At 38.7% G+C, this 20,020-nt stretch overlaps 1 pseudogene; it reads right to left on the reverse strand.

Moving 5' to 3' along the window:
- Positions 1–8,160: 8,160 nt before the first annotated feature.
- On the reverse strand, positions 8,161–8,279 carry LOC111910741 (5S ribosomal RNA; annotated as a pseudogene).
- Positions 8,280–20,020: the final 11,741 nt, after the last annotated feature.

The following is a 20,020-nucleotide window of genomic DNA, read 5'->3' on the forward strand; positions in this document are numbered from 1 at the left end:
TCAAATGCTTATATGATTTATGTTATGTATGTGTATGCATTTGTGATGCACTTTGCCATCATTGGTGGAATAACACAATTTACTAAAGTAAGAAATGTTAGTGTACTCTTAAACAGTCTAAGAATATTGATACTATATGAGAAATGTTAAGTAAAGTGTTATTTGTTTATAACTATGCTAAAATAGATAAGAAAGTTTCTTATGGGTAATAGTCAAAGATAGACACAAACACTGGCAATAAGGACAAAATGGAAGCATATGCTACCATTTATTTGTATGAACCATATAATATATGTGCCTAAAAGATAGTAAAATTGACATCTTGAAATCTAAGAATCAGGGAAATAAGCAGTGACTTCAAGACTATGTGGGTATAGTGTGTATGCAGTGTTATGGTGCACGTATTACTATTGAATTATGGTACTCGCTTATGGATAACATAATCATAAAGCTATTTAGAATCAAGTTAGGGATAATATCTATTTGTATGACATGCTAGATTGGTAAGGTGATTGCTAGGGACTGATGTGTCCTACCCATACTACAATACTTACATATTTATAGTTTAGTGCTTACTAATAGTATACAAAATTAGAATGTGGTTAGATTAATACAGTTAGATTTAGAACATAAACTAACCCTATTCTTAATACTTCACTGAATAGGAGAATTTACCAATACATATAAGAATTGACATGACCAGATTAATGATGACATAAATACCTTTACTTCAAAGAATAGAGGATGTATCTAGAGGGAGAGAACTATCTAGTTGTAGAGATATGAAATGGTAATGTGTTAAAGGTTGTCCATGTGTTCCAAGCCCACAACACCATGATATGATTGAGGGCGACCAACAACAATATCTCTCTTGAACCCAACTGGGAGAGAACTAATCATTACTGGTGAAGGAAAAACAAAGTAAAAGAGTGCATGCATGCCAATTTTTTTCACCACTAAATAAGAGGATCCACTATAGAGTTATAATAATGATACTTAGGACCCTAAGTAGTGATCTTTTAATAGACATGAACAAACTGAAGTTGTATCCTTGTTAGAGATGGTTTAAATCATGAAAGAGGTATAAAATTTAGAATAAGTGCATTGCATAATATAAGTAAATTCTAATATAGCATGACCAGTGTGATAAGTGAATAATAAACATAACTGATGTGGTTTTTTCTAGAATGCATTGGACATAATACAAAATGTGATCAAATGATAAGGATATAGAGCTCAAAAAAATCATGAAGGAGAGCAAATACGAGCTGCCAAGAATTGGTGACATATTTGATCAAGTACAAGGAGAAACCTAATTCTACAAGATTATTCTATGATCAAGTTACCATCAGATGAAGGCCAGAGAGGAATATTGTGACACTTGTTTTTCATAACAAGTATTATTTCGAAAGATGTAAATTGATGTGAGATGAGTAAGTGAAATAAATCATAGAGTATCGTTAAATTAGACATTTTCTATTAAGCAAAATGGAGTTGAGAGAGTGATAGATTTTTTGAATGCACATATATAAAGATCGTAAAAAATGGAGCTCGTACGAGAAATTTATGGCCATTTGAAGTTATTATGAAAGTACATTTCTAGTTTGAGAAAGTCAACATAAGGAAAAGTCAAATGGTCAAATATTGGTCACCACAATGTGGTTGTGTACTTGCCACGATGAGGTGCTAAAAAGTGTAACCCGAACACATGGCAGAAACAGGTGATACGTGGAGAAATTGGACTCTAATGATCACCACAACGTGGTGAATATTTGGCCACGATGTGGCACACATCATAGTAGAAATATGAGAGATTTGGTGTCGTTTGAGAGTTTTTTGGCACAAGTGGTCGGGAGAGCAGCTCGGGAGGTGTTTCTGAGAAATCTTTACCGATGTAACGTCCCAAAATAAATGGGTAAAAATTTCATTTTTAAAGCATAATCAAAACACTCATTTATCCTTTATTCAAACATTTAGAAGTATTTCAAAATAAAAACAATTATCAAAGTTCATTCCCAAAATCATGAATTGTGGAAAACACGGGTGTATGCGCTGTGATCAAGTCGGACCCTTCCCTTTCGAACCGGAAGGACCTGAAACCATAAACCACAAAATGTAAGCATAAAGCTTAGTGAGTTCCCCAAATATTGCATACCGTAGATAACATACAAGCAGTACATATCATGCATACAATAGGATGTGCTATATGCCAACCATAGTCTTGCCATTATGTGGTCCAAAACCCTGGATCTTACAGACAAGTGCCAGGAGCCACCTCCTGGTTTTCCATGCAAGCATCACAAAGATAACTAGCATACAATCTACAACTACTTATGTAATTAACTACTAGAGTTCAGAACCTGGTCTTGCATATAGATTGCTAGGAGCCACCTCCTATTCTTTCATGAAATTGCCAAGGGCCACCCCCTGGTCTTTCTAATATACATAAACCATTTGGGTCGGCATTGGGGCCTTCGAACCATAGTATAGTGAGGAGACTCACCTCAACCAACAGACAAATCCCACAACTGTTGCAGCTGCTGCGAACCGGATCCACGAACTGAATCAAACAACCAAACCATACCTTAATAAGTAACCAATACCATACCCCAAACACTGGGTCCAAAAACGGTCCAACTAATATGGTCCAAGCGCATTGGGCCCACTAAGGCCCAAAACCCAAACCTAGCCCCAACAAGGCAAGCCCAATAAATAATTACATTCCTTGAATGAAAATCCCCACATCAAAGAAATAAGCCCAAACTCAATCCAAGCCCAAGGCCAAAGTTCGAAACTCCAAAAGGTCCAAGAAGTCCAAACCTCAAATCTGCATACCGGTCGCGTACACTCGATGTACACCTCATACACTTGGCATACGCTCAACGATTAGGGACGGAGGGAAAAACTAGTAGACGGGATGTACTACGTATTACACGTAGCTATAACATCCATAAAAATTCATAAAATTTAAACTTTTCAAAACAACCCTTTTTCTAAAGAAGTATTTACAAAACCATTGTTTCCAGAACATCACTTTAAAAAAAATCAGAATCGCTTTCAACATAGTTTTCAAAACATTCACATTATCAGAGTTTTCCAGAAATCATAAGTCTAAAAACGCGAGGATGTGTACGGTCACGCCTTCACCTTGACAAGATCCACTAAAGTACCTTAATCCATAAACCAAAACTGTAAGCACGACGCTTAGTGAGTTTCCCCCAAAATACCAATCACACAACCAATAACATATAAAACAAACGACATGCATACAGAGCCTCCAACCTGTTTGGACCACCTTACCAGGCTTTCAGCCTGTCTGGAGCGCTCACAGAACCTTCATAATGTCTGGACTGCCTCACCCGACCTTCTCCCTATCTGGACCATTCTCCGGGTCTTCGGCTTGACTGGTCTGCCTCACCAGCCATGGAGTGTTTAACCCATGGATCATATGAAATGAAAGGTCATGGGTTTAACCCTAGTCTCCACACTATATAAAGATGTCCTTGGTTGGTGAAATTGACACTAGTGTGGGTACACTAAGAGGGTTAGCCGATTTCACTAGAGAGAACCAAAGTATTCTTATTCTCAAAGTCTTCCAAGGTGTTTTGGTGATTTGTGATTCCACTTGAGGCTTCCACACTATTGGGGCTAAGCTCTTAAAGTTTGAAGACATCAAGCTACACAAAAAGGTATGTCATCTAACTAGTCTTTGTAGTATAGTTGCCTCATAGTATGCTAGTTAGGATTAAAGCCTTGGAAAGTTCTTATTTGCATGTATAATAGAGAAAACATAGATCCAAGGTTTATAGGGTTGCACGTACACCGTAGGAGTGTTAGAATGCTCAAAACCCAATAGTGGTATCAGAGACTAGGCTTGCTTTCTTGTTACACTTGCAAAATCTGCTTAAAAATCGAAGTTTTTTTGCTGTCTGGACAACAGACTCGGCGAGTCCATCAGGGGACTCGACGAGTCCATTCCTTAAAAATGTTTAAAAGGATCCAAGTCGCCGAGTTGGGTCATGCACTCGACGATGTCACACCCCAAAACTGAGAACGGCAGAAACGTTCTGGGGCGGAGGACGTCATGTAATGTATCACAACAATGTAAAGTAGTAAACAAGCAACAACATCATCCATTGCGTTAATAGTATAATTTTAAATACATGTGTGTTCTTTCATATCATAAGATAACATAATGAATGTTCAAAATAAAAGACGAGTCTTGACTGCTCCGTCTTCACAAAACCTGGTCGTCGTACCTGTCTATTCGTGACCTGAGAATACAAGTTATTTTGAAAGCGAGTATCAGCCAAAAAGCTGGTGAATTCATAAGTATTATTGTGTCTTTGATTTGTAAAACTAGAAAGTAAAGACTTGTAAACATTCGGAGAAAGGTTTGGAAATGTTTGTAAGTAATTGTAAACGTTTGAAAACCCTAGAAAATCCTATATTTCCTACTAGTATAAAAGTAGTCTTCTACCAAGACTCGATTGTTTTGAAAGTAGTCTTCTACCAAGACCCGACTGTTTTGTAAGAGAAGCATCACTATAAATGTGACGGTTTTTCCCGGCTTAACTATTATTATAAAAGTTATAGTCTACCTCGTCGATTATGTGTATGAGTCACAATATAAAGGTAATAAGGAAAAATAGTTTATCTATATCAAATATATCCTACCTCGTCGTTCATGTGAATGTGTCACAAAGTAAAGGAAGGAGAATAATATAATAACTAAAGATGTATCCTTTTGTATTAGGATATTCATGGCATGGAAACTCGCCGAACAGTACAACCGTGGACACCCGTCGATGCTCCTTTTCCCTACTGTAGCTAACAACTTTGGGTGTGGAATGGTAAGTCCCGAAACGTTTGGAATAGATCCTATGTAATAGTATCTATTAAACGTATTAATGTAGACGTGTTCATGTAAGCGTATCTCTGTAAACGTATCAATGTAAACGTATCTCTGTAAGCGTATCTATGTAAACGTACTCATGTAAGCGTATCTATGTAAACGTACTCATGTAAACGTATCTATGTAAACGTACTCATGTAAGCGTATCTATGTAAAATTATTCATGTAACATGTAATGTATTAGTATAGACTCATGAATGAACTGACTCTTGTGTGATTCCTTGTACTTGGAATTATAAGTAGTATCTCCTAACTATACCTATTATATTTACTAGTAATGTACGAGTATATCCGCAGTATACCTTTGCTACCCAAAGGTACTGAACTGACTAATGGAACCTTTATACCTATATATGTATACATGATATATAATTAATATTTAGACGACGTTTGAACGAGCAACCGATGCCCTGAGGCCACATCCCAACGAGGAAAAGGAAATAAAGCGAGCTAACCGTCCTAAGTCCTTTAAACATTATTTATATAACTATACATATTAAGGCATGCATTTTACAATATAAAAGCGTAAAAGAAGTTTTGTAAAACCTTTGAAAAGTTTAATACTAAGAAACAATGACTTGATGTCAGTTTTTAAAATGATTTGAAAGTATTTTGTTTGATAAAACAGTTTAAGTATAAGGAAAACCTTTGTTTGAAACACATTTGTAAAAGAGTTTGAAAGGAAACTTGTAGTATATAAGACAGTTTGATAAAGAGTTTTAAACATGTAAAAATGTTTAAGAAAGTCATTTGAAGAAATCTGTTTGGTAAAACAGTTAACGTATAGTAAATCCATTTGCATGCTAGTTATTAATCACATGTGATTGATATAATAACTAAACTTGTACTCCCCCCATAAGGCATTTATAAACATTTACAAAACATTTAAAAGGTTAATTAAGGGGTATGAACTCACCTGCAGTGAGCGGATCGGATGGAAGTGTCAGACAAGTGCTTGGTGCCAAGTGAAGACTTAGACACACACAATGATCCTAATAACATATGAAGACATATGTATATATATAATTAGTAATTATAACACTAATTAAACATGTATAAACATCCTAATGTGAGGAAAACACATTGGTCAAAGTGTTAGGAGGCCATTGGATTGCAACAAAGGTGTGCAAGGCCTTATACGGGAGTTTATGGTCAATGGACCATGTTTGTTGGAGTTTACGTTCCAGGGGAGTTTACTCCTAACCGTAAACTCTCAATTAGGTCACCAAATGAGGCTTAAAACTATCATAACTTAAGTGGCTAAGTGTTCCAAGGCTTAAACAAGAGGTTGGGTGAGTTTAAGGTCCAAGAATGGCCTTGTATGGTGTTTACGGTCTGGGGACCACTTCCCCATGAGTTTACGGCTGTAAAATCATGGTAAGAAGTACCATTTCGTGTATTGAAGTCGTTAGTTCAATGGTGTAAGGCTCTATGCTAATATCCAAGGCTTACTAAGGTGTTAGGGGCATCAAAACACCCTTTGGGGGTGTTTACGGTTTTGGGAGATTCCTAAACCGTAAACTCATGTTCATGGGGGGGGGGGGGGTTTGGTGTTTTTCAAGTGCTAAACTCATGAAGGGAAGGATCTATGCTAGTTGTCAAGGCTTAGAAGGAACTAGGGCACACTTTGGCACCCATTTTAGGGTTTACGGTCCAAGAACACCTTGGACCGTAAACACCTTGTTCTTGGTCTTTATTGGATGATTTCTTGATATACGGAAGTATAACAAGCCTTAATATACTCTAGGATAGAACTACTTACAATTTAGGACAAAAGCTTGAAGATCCTTGGGAGAGAAATTGGGTTTTCTCTAGTTGAAATGGAAGAAATGAAGGAAAATGGCTAAGTGCCATATATATAGTTTTTAGGGTTTACGGTCCAAATGCCATTTTGGGTCGTAAACTCCAAACTCTTGAAGTTTTGAGACTTCTATGATGCACAAAATGCACTGGAGTATACGTCCTATGTTTACCTCTTGAAGGGTTAAAGCTCAGAATGCTCAAACGGACACCAAACGTGTTAAAAGGTAGCAGAAATGAGTTTGACTTTCTATGAAGTGTTTAACTGAACTTGATGGAAAGTTTCGGGCTGTCACATCATCCCCCCATTAGAGGGAATTTCGTCCCGAAATTAGAATTTAGGTAAGGAGTAGGCATGATAAATCGAGTATGGAGGTGGGGATACTTCGTACTCAATTGGTTCTCGCGCTCATAAGTGAATTCGGGTCCTCGGTTGGTATCCAAATGAACCTTCACTAATGGGAGGTGGCTTTGCCTTGTTAGCCTGACTCCTCGGTCCATGATTACTACGGTTCGTCCACGAAGGCGAGGCTCTCGTTGATCTCGATCTCGTCGAGTGGGATTACGAGAGTCCTATCAGAAAGATATGTTTTCAAGTTCGAGACGTGAAGGGTGAAATGTACGTTACTGAGTTCGCGGTGTAGTTTGGGTTTATGAGTTATAGGGCCGATTCGAGTAAGAATCTCGGAGGTCCTAATTCTCTTGGATTTAGCTCTCCACGCTTTCCGATGCGTATCAAGCCATCCCAGAGTGAGACTTCCAAAAGGATTTGGTATCTCACTTGGAATCCCAAAGGTTTCTTTTTCTTGCTTCTCTTCCCAGTCAAGGGCCACTCCCTTCTGAGCTAAAGTATTAAGAGTTTCTGAAATTCGCGAGAAGTTCTGAATGAACTTTTGACAATAGGTCAACGAGACCTAGAAGTTGGCGAATTCCGTAAGCGTCTTTAGTGTTGACAAATTCTCAACGGTTTTGATATTTGGAAGGGTCCTCAAAAATTCCCACATCACTAATAAGGTGTCTTAGGAATTCGACTCTTTGATTATAAAACTTGTATTTAGAGAACTTCGCGTAAAGCTTCTCTGATCGTAATGTTTCCATGGTTTGTTGTAGATGCTATTTATGATTTCCTTCTTACTACAAGAGTATATAAGTAAGTCATTTATAAGGACGATGACGAACTAATCCAAGTAAGAAGGGCGTACCCTATTCATTAATCTCATGAATACTACGGGCGTATTGGTCCTATCCGATGGATATCACTACAGACTCGTAGCGCCCGCATCGATTTTGGAAGATTGTCCTCTTAACATCCTTCACTATCACTCGTAACTGGTGATATTCGGATGTTACATCCATTTCTGAAATGCACTTCGTTCCTTGTAGTTGATCAACCAATTCATCTAAGCGAGGCAGAAGGTAATGATTTCAAATGGAAGTCTCGTAGTGGTCTGTGCCACAAGGACTTCCCAAGGTGTTACCCATCATAGTACTTCTCTCGCCTAAGCACGTTTAACTGTGGAGTTCTGATGGGATCCAGTGCAGTAGTGTTGGTATGATCGCATCCGCTGAAGTCTGTCTTTTTGAAGAATAAGACCGGAGTTCTCAAGGGTGAGGAGCTTGGTCTTCTCATTCTATTTTTGAGTAGTTGTTAAGCTGTCTGGACGCTTCTTGTATCTCCGTTGGTGTGAGACTGTAGGGTGATATGGTTACAGAAGTCGCATTGGGTTCTAAGGTTGTTCGCATGACGATGCAATTACTCGTAGTCTTGGGCAGTCTCCGTCCTGAAGTTCATATTGGAAGTCATACACGGTTCATCAATCACAGTCCCGTGTATACGAGTCGGAAAAAGGAGTTAAAAGGGAATCATCAATTCTTAAACTGAAGAACGTTGATTATATACCACCCTTGTGTATACATTCTTTAGCGATAGATCAACCATATGGGTCTTTGGATTGAACTTGACGTACTGTATGAGTGGAACTTCAGGGAGGTTTGCTGAGGTTTCTTCGAGAAGGTTATGAAGCATGAGGTACTCTATGTGTGAGTACTTCGGAGTTCTGGAATGACGGCTTTGCTAGAAAGGCGATTTCGGAGAAAGATATGTGCGCACGAAACTAGTATTGCGAGGATCGAATTGACTCAAGTTGTACGATAATGTCGGAATCATATGGAAACTAAAGACATTAGACTTGAACATAAGGCGTTACCGACAAAACACAACAGTGCAACCTTTAGCAGAGTTACAGTACTTTAGAGTAACTACAGGAATACTACTGCGAACAAAGTATACTACAAAAGACAAGTATACGCAGCACGAGGGTCCCTTAACTGACGGGATCCCGCAAAAGATAAGACTCGAGTTGCCCCAGTTTTAAACAGTTTATAAGTCTGTTACAAGGAAACGCCTTATTTACATTAACATGGGTCCATAGTAGTCTCTCTTGCGGCAGTGATCCTTAGTATCCTCCCGTCTGAGTCGAAGTTCTTTGTTATTGGACAATCCTTCTTGAAGTGCCCTATCTCACCGCATTGATGACATGTATGGCTAGTACTAGCATTGGTGGTGGGAGTGAGGTGCCGAGTCAGAGTTATGTGAACACGGGTGTTTTTTTGTTCATCCACTTTGAAAATTTCCTTTTATGGGGTACGGTTTTACCACTACTATCGCAAGCCTGGTTGACTACGATGTTAGGGGCTTGAGTGATGGGTCGCGCTGGTGCTGAGATGGCATGAGTTGCCACTTGTTACTGTTGCATGGCAAGTCTTTGGGATCGCTTGCGCTGCTTTCTGGCTTGGCGATATCGTTTCCTCTTTTTGGTCTTATGGCTTTGCAGGTTTGTTATTGTTGCCATTTGTTGGCTGCCCGGATTAGTACAACAACCGGAGTTGTCGACTCCTTTGCCAGTCTTGTTTGCATTGCCAGAGTTGATGTGTGCAAGGAAAGCTGTCACAACAGCTGCTACCGCGGCTTGTAACGTAGCAGCGTTGATATGAAGGATAGGGGTTTCATTGCTCAATGGGCTATTTCTGGATGACGACATGATTCTTTAATACGAAAGAAGAGAGGTTCGTGAGCTAATACGGTTGAACTTGTATCATTTTGATTCTGGCTAAGAGATGAGTCATTATAAATGAAAATTTAGCTTATACACGTTATGATATAATCAATATTGGGAGGATAATAAAATGTGTGATTCTACTCTAGTTTCACATCCCAATGAGGAAAAGAAACTAAATTAGAAATCTCACATTCTATTGTCTACCATGTCTTCGTTATATATAACTCGGGAATGTGTAAGCGAGGAAAGTCATAATAATAACCTTCTTACGAATCCTTTGTGATGAACTAGAGAGTTAAATAAACTCACTGTTAAAAATCGCTACCCACTTCCGCGAATCGATGATCTATTTGACCAGCTCCAAGGAGCTAGTTATTTTTCTAAAATAGATCTACGATCCGGATACCATCAACTCAAAGTCCGGGAAGAGGATATTCCAAAAACCGCTTTCTGAACTCGCTACGGACATTACGAATTTGTCGTAATGCCCTTCGGTCTGACAAATGCCCCTGCAGCATTTATGGACCTAATGAATCGAATCTGTCGACCATTCCTCGACAACTTTGTCATTGTTTTCATCGATGACATCCTCGTCTATTCTTGAAGCAAAGAAGAGCATGGCCAACATCTTCGACAAGTCCTAGAAACTCTACGATCGGAAAAGCTATATGCAAAACTCTCCAAGTGTGAGTTCTGGCTCCGGAGTGTGAACTTCCTAGGTCATGTAGTCAGCCAAGATGGAATCCATGTGGATCCTTCTAAGGTTAAAATACCGTTGAAGGATAGGCAATCCCGACAACACCTACGGAAATCCGTCAGTTCTTGGGTCTAGCAGGCTACTATAGGAGATTCATTCAAAACTTCTCTAAGATTGCCAAGCCACTTACCTCGCTTACACAAAAGGGTGTACCATTCAAATGGACGGACAAACAAGAAACCGCATTCCGAACCCTGAAACAAGCTCTCTGTAGCGCCCCGGTACTATTGCTACCGGAGGGAACGGAAGATTTCGTGGTCTATTGTGACGCGTCAAATCAGGGCTTAGGTTGCGTTCTCATGCAGCATGGAAGGGTGATAGCTTACGCATCTCACCAACTAAAGACGCACGAAGTAAATTATACAACCCATGACCTGGAATTGGGAGCTGTGGTCTTCGCTCTGAAAATTTGGAGGCACTACCTGTATGGTACGAAGTGCACCATCTTCACGGACCACAAGAGTCTCCAGCACATCTTGAACCAGAAAGAGTTGAACATGAGGCAACGAAGATGGGTTGAACTACTAAACGATTACGAGTGTGAGATCAAGTACCACCCAGGCAAGGCCAACGTGGTAGCCGATGCATTAAGTCGGAAGGAGTACTCAAATCGTCGTACGAAAACTCTTTCTATAACTATCCAATCTCACTTAGCCACTCAAATTGCGGTAGCCCAGTCGGAGGCCATGAAAGCAGAAAACAGGACAAGCGAAGCACTGCGCGGGATGGAGAAGAACCTAGAGGCAAAGGAGAATGGAGTATACTACTTCATGAACCGTATTTGGGTCCCTAAAATCGGAGGATTTAGGGAGGTAGTTATGAAGGAAGCCCACAAGTCGCGATACTCCATTTATCCTGGTTCAGACAAGATGTATTTGGATATTAAACAACACTATTGGTGGCCTAACATGAATGCGGAAATTGCTACCTATGTTAGTAAATGCCTTACGTGTGCCAAGGTAAAGGTGGAATACCAGAAACCCTCAGGGTTATTACAGCAACCGGTAATTCCTGAGTGGAAATGGGAGGGGATTTCTATGGATTTTGTGACCAAGCTACCCAAGACGTCGGATGGACTAGACACCATATGGGTAATAATCGACCGACTGACGAAATCTGCCCATTTCCTGCCAATCAAAGAATCCTACAAAATGGAGAGGTTGACGCGTTTATACGTTCGAGAAATTGTGAGACTCCATGGAGTACAAAAATCTATTATCTCGGATTGGGACAGTAGGTTCACTTCACGTTTTTGGCAATCACTCCATAAGGCAATGGAAACTCATCTCGACATGAGCACCGCTTATCATCCGCAAACGGATGGTCAAAGCGAACGAACCATCCAAATGCTCGAAGACATGCTCCGCGCATGCGTGATAGACTTTGGGAAGTCTTGGGATACCCACTTACCTTTAATCGAATTCTCGTATAACAATAGTTATCATTCGAGCATCAAGGTGGCTCCTTTCGAAGCACTGTACGGGCGTAAGTGTAGATCACCGTTATGTTGGGCTGATGTAGGTGATACTCAACTAGCAAAAACACATGCGTCGGACAAGTCGCTAACGGGACCGGAGATCATTCGCGAAACCACGGAAAAGATCGTCCAAATCAGGGCTCGATTACAAGCATCGCGCGGCCGACAAAAGAGTTACGCCGATAAATGACGAAAGCCCTTAGAGTTTCAGGTCGGCGATCGAGTACTGTTGAAAGTCTCACCCTAGGAAGGGGTTATACGTTTCGGAAAACGGGGAAAACTGAACCCACGATACATTGGACCTTTCGAGATCGTCGCCCGAATAGGTCCAGTGGCGTATAAGCTGCAGCTACCCGCAGAGCTAAACAATGTTCACCCCGTGTTCCATGTCTCTAATCTAAAGAAGTGTCTATCAGATGAAACACTCGTCATTCCCCTTGACGAGATTGAAATCAACGAGAATCTCCTGTTCGTTGAAGAACCAATTGAAATCATGGACAGGGAGGTGAAGCGTACTAAGCAAAGTCGCATCCCGATCGTGAAAGTACGGTGGAACGCGAAGCGTGGGCCAGAATTCACGTGGGAACGCGAGGATCAAATGAAGCAAAAGCACCCTCACCTATTTTAGCATTCTCAAATCTAGCTTTCAAACAGAATTTCGGGACGAAATTCCCTCTAACAGGGGGATGATGTCACAACTAGAAATTTTGTGTCATGTAATCTATACACTCAAGTTAAATGTAGAAATCAAAAACTCAAAGAGCATGTATGATACTTACTCTATGACAACAGAATTTCAATCAAATACACCATACAAGTGCTACAAATAGTCAATAAGCAATTGGAAACCCTAGAAGTTCTTGTTTAGGTCCATTTTGGACTAGGACTTCCTTATTGGACTCAATGGGCCAATAAGCTTCCAATTTGACTATCATGGGATTAGAACCTTTAAATGGGCTCTAATTGGACCCACGTTTATTTATTTCAACATTTTGGGCCATATTGGGCCTAGAATGAAATAAATTAAATATTATGAATCATAATTAACTCAAACTAGCCCAACAAAGTGTAAAAATCATATTATATTTTATTTGGGCCAAAAATCATCCAACCTAACTCTAATATTGGGCTTAGGGGCATTAAAGCCCAATACTCTCTTTTTCTTTCCAAATTTCGGCCCAAGACAAGCCCAAGAGGAAGAAGTTGACTATTACCATAACACCTCGCTTTTACATGGGGGATATCCATGTTTTACACTCCAAACATCCATACAATCTCATCTTTCCATGCAAACCCCTCTCTTCTTCTCTCTTCTCTCTCATTTTCGGCCGAAAACACACACACACACATCACAAAAATCTATTCCAATCTCTCAAAGTCTTGAAGAGCATTCCTCCCTCCTCCTTCAAAAATTTCGAGAATCAAGAGCTTCACAAGGAGAATTCTTCACTAAAATCATTATCTAGGTAAGTTAATGCTTGGATCCATACTTTAGACTTCTTCTTATATCCAAAAATCTCTTCTTAACTCTCATGAAATCATAAACTTGTGTCTTAGAACCCCTCAAACTCGAGATCTTCAAGAAAAGGGTGCTAAGACCAAAAATCACTTCATTTCTTTCCATTTCTCCTCCAAAACCGAAACCACACCCAAGGTGAGCTTCATACTCCCTATTTTTCTATTTTATAAGTTTTGTGGGGGGGGGGGGGAATACAAGTGAAAGTGTAGATCTATATGTATTTGTATGCCTTGTATGATTTCTATGTTTATATGTGTGTTTTTGTGTGATTATGATGTTGGATCTAGTCATAAGCCCCTATAAATCGAGATATACTTTATGTTAAATGATACTAGCATCAATTATATTTCTACATACAAAGTGTTCCAAGAAAAATAGCTAAGTGGCTTAATAACATCTTCTTTGGGCTAAAAACTCATTTTTGGACACAAAATGTTAAAAAAATATAAAGTCAAAACTGCTTCAATAAAGTATTTTCTGGAAATATACTCTTTTGGAGGATTAAAAATATAAATTTCAAGCTTAATGGGCTAAAAATGACATTTTTGGCCCAATAGGGCCCAATATGCGAAATTTTCCAATTTGAGGGGCTGAAACTGTGTTTTTCCGTAAAACAGTGGACTACTAGTGTTCCAAGTCCTTTTTAAAGGTTAAAAATGCTTTTCATAATTAAAAAGGACCAAAGTTGCAAAAATTTTCCAATTTGGGCCAAAAGTGTAAAAATTGCGAAAAAGAGAGGTTACAGCCGAGAAAAACTAAATTTTGAGGGACAAAAATTGTTTTCAACTAAAAATGTGCTGAAAAATATCAGTTTCAATAAGTTTTGGTGTTAGAATGCCAAGAAAAATGGTTGAAGGACTAAACCGGAAATTAATTAATGCAAAGGGTTGAAAAAGTAAATTTACAAAATAAAGAGGGACTGTAAACAGAAAAATTTCAATGTTAATTCAATTCATCCGTTGTGATCAAATATTGACACTGCGACTACCGACGAATTACAATACACAACAACACCAAAAATCGTTATCAAACGAATTGATTCGGTCTCGAATCAATAACAAATCCGAAACTACTAACACGACGACAACTCGATTCATACACGGAAAATTTGGGAATTCAATACATACGTGAGAGTGCGCAGACGTCGATACACCATCTTTGGGCCCAAAAGTGTAAAATCTTGTTTGTTGGGCCTAGCTAGCCCAATGACCTGATCTTTAGGCCCGAAGACATCAACCTTACGAGTTGTTGGGTCTTACATGATCCAACACAGCGTAAAAGGACTTTCAATGGCAACGTGCTGCTGGTCCCCAAGGGTCCTTCGGTACTGCTAGCAAAGTCGAGAATTCACCAATGCGAGTTGGGCTAAGGGCCATTCGCATTCACTATAGCCTTGAATGACGTAGGGAATTACCGGGGGCTTCGCACCTTCTTTTTCCCCTCGGTCGTGGGGCTACATGAGTCCGGGGGGTTGGGTTATGTGAATAAGTGCGAGCGACGCCTAAGGGATCGTTTGTACGGTTGTCAACTGGTCGTTTTCATTAACGTACGTTACAACAATTCACAACCCACTGTTAATCCAATGTCTCCGGAGCTAAACGAATACACCTGTCGTAACGAAATAACAACACATAAACTAATTAAAGCAAAGTGATAGGAAAATGTCGGGTTTTCCTAGGGTTTTCAACTATTACACCTACGAACTACATAACGAGTTTCACAAATCGTACACATACAATTATAGAAACCAACAAGCATACTTATGGATCTTCACACCTTTATGCTATACTATTTTCAGAAAATATCGGATTTTCTGGTGGTTTTCAAAACAATACAACACATTGGATTTCAAACATTACTTATGAACTCACCAACATTTCATATGTTGACGTTTTTCAAAATACTTGTATTCTCAGGTAACAGATAAAGTGAAGAAAGAATTGTACTCTATGATGTTTTGCGGTCGTTTAATTAGCAACGAACAATTTACTTTTGGGGATGTAATATTTTGAAACTATGTACTGAGTGTAAACGCTATCAGTTGTAATATTCAAATGTTGGTGATGAATGATGTTATGTTTCATGTATATTCATTGTGATGGTATTCAATTGAGTCACAACGGCCCCCGGACGTTTCTGCTGTCTGGTTCGGGGGTGTGACATTGGAGCTCTATGACTTTGGCTCGGGTTTCAGATAGTGGTTGCAACAGGGTCTCATGGTTTCTCTCAGATCTCTCTCTTGTGTGTTAAAGGCGATTGGTGTGGATGGTATGCATTCTTGCATTGGCATTAACCTCTTCGATACGTTGGAGAGCCGTCCTGCCCTGAATTTCGTTTCGAGCAACTCTACGGATCAGGATTGGTAGAACTCTGTCTGCTGAGCTCCCTTCGTTTACGTTGTAGAAGCTTCGGTCTCCATTAAATGACACGGTTGATCTTGATCTTTGCTCCATGTTTCCAAGCATTCTACCCAAGGAGACGTCGGGCCATGAAAAGCCAGACGAGGGTTAGGATTTGGAATGGGAGCTACCGGGGGTAGGTTCTCAACCTCGGGTTCGGAGTTATCATCATCCGAAAGATTTTCAGCATGGTGATCATTCAAAGGGATTGGATGATCATTCTCGGGTTCTTCTCCAAACTATCCAGCATTGCCTTCAATCGGAAGGTACGAGTTGCCATGGGGATGGTGTCCAGCCATGTTATCTATGCGAGAATTGGGGTAAGGAAATAATTATTAGATGAACTATCTAGATAATTATTAGATAATCTTCATTAGTTACATCACTATTTGTAAAGTGCATACCACTTATATGTAATCAAAACAGGATAGGCTTTCAAGTAAGTGACCTTAACTCTAAGTTCACAAGGAATAGGAGTAAAGCAAAAATTTCACAGATTCTAAGTCTATGACATCCTAGTTACATATAACCTAAGTGTATCCACTTAGCAACTATCAAATTAGTAATGAAGATTACTTTTAGTTCTCAAGTAAGTAATTATAGTAACACATAATACTCCTATAGTATCTTATACTTAGGTTCTATTATAATGTTCTCATTGTGGTAGTGTTGGTAACTTTATAGACTTGTTGACACATCACAACCATTCTTGGGCATGTGCTAATCACTCCTCGAACCAACATAGTTGATCAGGCTATGCCACTCCCAAGACTGACCATACATCCCCGAGCTTACCTGTGATATTCAACAATCATAATACTTTTGTTGTTGTCGTTGTGACACAGATTTTAGTAAGAATACAAGCACGTATACTTTGTTAAATATTTTATTATTTAAAAGTATAAACTCTTGGTCAGAGTATTTTTAATCCCATTGTATTTATAGTTAGTATATGTTTTATGGGTTGATATACTTAATTCACTATAAACAATGCTCTAATACCAATCTGTCACATCCCAAAACCGAGAACGGCGGAAACGTTCTGGGGCGGAGGACGTCATGTAATGTATCACAACAATGTAAAGTAGTAAAAAAGAAACAACATCATCCATTGCATTAATATTATAATTTTAAATACATGTGTGTTCTTTCATATCATAAGACAACATAATGAATGTTCAAAATAAAAGACGAGTCTTGACTGCACCGTCTTCACAAAACCTGGTCGTCGTACCTAGACCTATTTGTGAATTGAGAATACAAGTTATTTTGAAAGCGATTATAAGCCAAAAAGCTGGTGAATTCATAAGTATTAATGAGTCTTTGATTTGTAAAACTGGAAAGTAAAGACTTGTAAACATTTGGAGAAAAGTTTGAAAATGTTTGTAAGTAATTGTAAACGTTTGAAAACCCTAGAAAATCGTATATTTCCTACTAGTATAAAAGTAGTCTTCTACCAAGACTCGAATGTTTTGAAAGTAGTCTTCTACCAAGACTCGACTGTTTTGAAAGTAGTCTTCTACCAAGACCCGACTGTTTTGTAAGAAAGCATCATTGTAAATGTGACGGTTTTTCCCTGCTTAACTATTATTATAAAAGATATAGTTTACCTCGTCGATTATATGTATGAGTCACAATATAAAGGTAATAAGGAAAAATTGTTTATCTATATCAAGTATATCCTACCTCGTCGTTCATGTGAATGTGTCAATAAGTAAATGAAGGAGAACAATATAATAACTAAAGATGTATCCTTTTGTATTAGGATATTCACGGTGTGGAAACTCGTTGAACAGTACAACCGTTTACACCCGTCGATGCTCCTTTTCCCTACTGTAGCTAACAGCTTTGGGTTTGGAATGGTGAGTCCCAAAACGTTTGTAAAAGATCCTATGTAATAGTATCTATTAAACGTATTAATGTAGACGTATTCATGTAAGCGTATCTCTGTAAGCGTATCAATGTAAACGTATCTCTGTAAGCGTATCTATGTAAACATACTCATGTAAGCGTATCTATGTAAACGTACTCATGTAAGCGTATCTATGTAAACGAATTCATGTAACATGTAATGTATTAGTATAGACTCATGAATGAACTGACTCTTGTGTGATTCCATGTACTTGGAATTATAAGTAGTATCTCCTAACTATACCTATTATAGTTACTAGTAATGTACGAGTATATCCGGAAGTATACCTTTGCTATCCAAAGGTACTGAAATGACTAATAAAATCTTTATACCTATATATGTACACATGATATATAATTAATATTTAGACGACGTTGGACGAGCAACCGATGCCCGAAGGCCACATCCTAACGAGGAAAAGGAAATAAAGCGAGCTAACCGTCCTAAGTCCTTTAAACATTATTTATATAACTATACATATTAAAGAATGCATTTTACAATATAAAAGCATAAATAAGTTTTGTAAAACCTTTGAAAAGTTTAATACTAAGAAACGATGACTTGATGTCAGTTTATAAAACGATTTGAAAGTATTTTGTTTGATAAAACAGTTTAAGTATAAGGAAAACCTTTGTTTGAAACACATTCGTAAAAGAGTTTGAAAGCAAACTTACAATATATAAGACAGTTTGATAAAGAGTTTTAAACATGTAAAAACGTTTAAGAAAGTCATTTGACGAAATCTATTTGGTAAAACAGTTAACGTATAGTAAATCCATTTGCATGCTAGTTATTAATCACATGTGATTGATATAATAACTAAACTTTTATTACCCTATAAAGCATTTATAAACATTTACAAAACATTTAAAAGGTTAATTAAGGGGTATGAACTCACCTGCAGTGAGCGGATCGGATGGAAGTGTCGGACAAGTGCTTGGTGCCAAGTGAAGACTTAGACACACACAATGATCCTAATAACATATGAAGACATATGTATATATGTAATTAGTGATTATAACACTAATTAAACATGTATAAAAATCCTAATGTGAGGAAAATAGTTTGGTCAAAGTGTTTGGAGGCCATTGGATTGCAACAAAGGTGTGCAAGGCCTTATACGGGAGTTTATGGTCAATGGACCATGTTTGTTGGAGTTTACGGTCCAGGGGAGTTTACTCATGACCGTAAACTCTCAATTAGGTCACCAAATGAGGCTTAAAACTATCATAACTTAAGTGGCTAAGTGTTCCAAGGCTTAAACAAGAGGTTGAGTGAGTTTAAGGTCCAAGAACGGCCTTGTATGGTGTTTACGGTCTGGGGACCACTTCCCCATGAGTTTATGGCCGTAAACTCATGGTAAGAAGTACCATTTCGTGTATTGAAGTCGTTAGTTCAATGGTGTAAGGCTCTATGCTAATATCCAAGGCTTACTAAGGTGTTAGGGGCATCAAAACACCATTTGGGGGTGTTTACGGTTTTGGGAGATTCCCAAACTGTAAACTCATATTCATGGGGGGTTTTGGTGTTTTCAAAGTGCTAAACTCATCAAGGGAAGGATCTATGCTAGTTGTCAAGGCTTAGAAGGAACGAGGGCACACTTTGGCACCCATTTTAGGGTTTACGGTCCAAGAGCACCTTGGACCGTAAACACCTTGTTCTTAGTGTTTCTTGGATGATTTCTTGATATATGGAAGTATAACAAGCCTTAATATACTCTAGGATAGAAGTACTTACAATTTGGGAAAAAAACTTGAAGATCCTTGGGAGAGAAATCGAGTTTTCTCTAGTTGAAATGGAAGAAATGAAGGAAAAATGGCTAAGTGCCATATATATAGTCTCTAGGGTTTACAGTCCAAATGCCATTTTGGGCCGTAAACTCCAAAATCTTAAAGTATTGAGACTTTTAAGATGCACAAAATGACCTGGAGTATACGTTCTATGTTTACCTCTTGAAGGGTTAAAGCTCAGAATGCTCAAACGGACACCAAACGTGCTAAAAGGTAGCAGAAATGAGTTTGAATTTCTGTGAAGTGTTTGACTGAATTCGATGGAAAATTTCGGGTTTTCACAGACGAGTTGGACCCCCAGACAGCATATATTCGACTGTTTTAACTAGAAATGGACTAGGAACATTACCCTAAGTTGTTTTTGAACTTATAAACCTATTTTTGACGTGGTA

The sequence above is a fragment of the Lactuca sativa genome, chromosome 4 (genome assembly GCF_002870075.4).
Source record: "Lactuca sativa cultivar Salinas chromosome 4, Lsat_Salinas_v11, whole genome shotgun sequence".
NCBI lineage: Eukaryota > Viridiplantae > Streptophyta > Magnoliopsida > Asterales > Asteraceae > Lactuca > Lactuca sativa.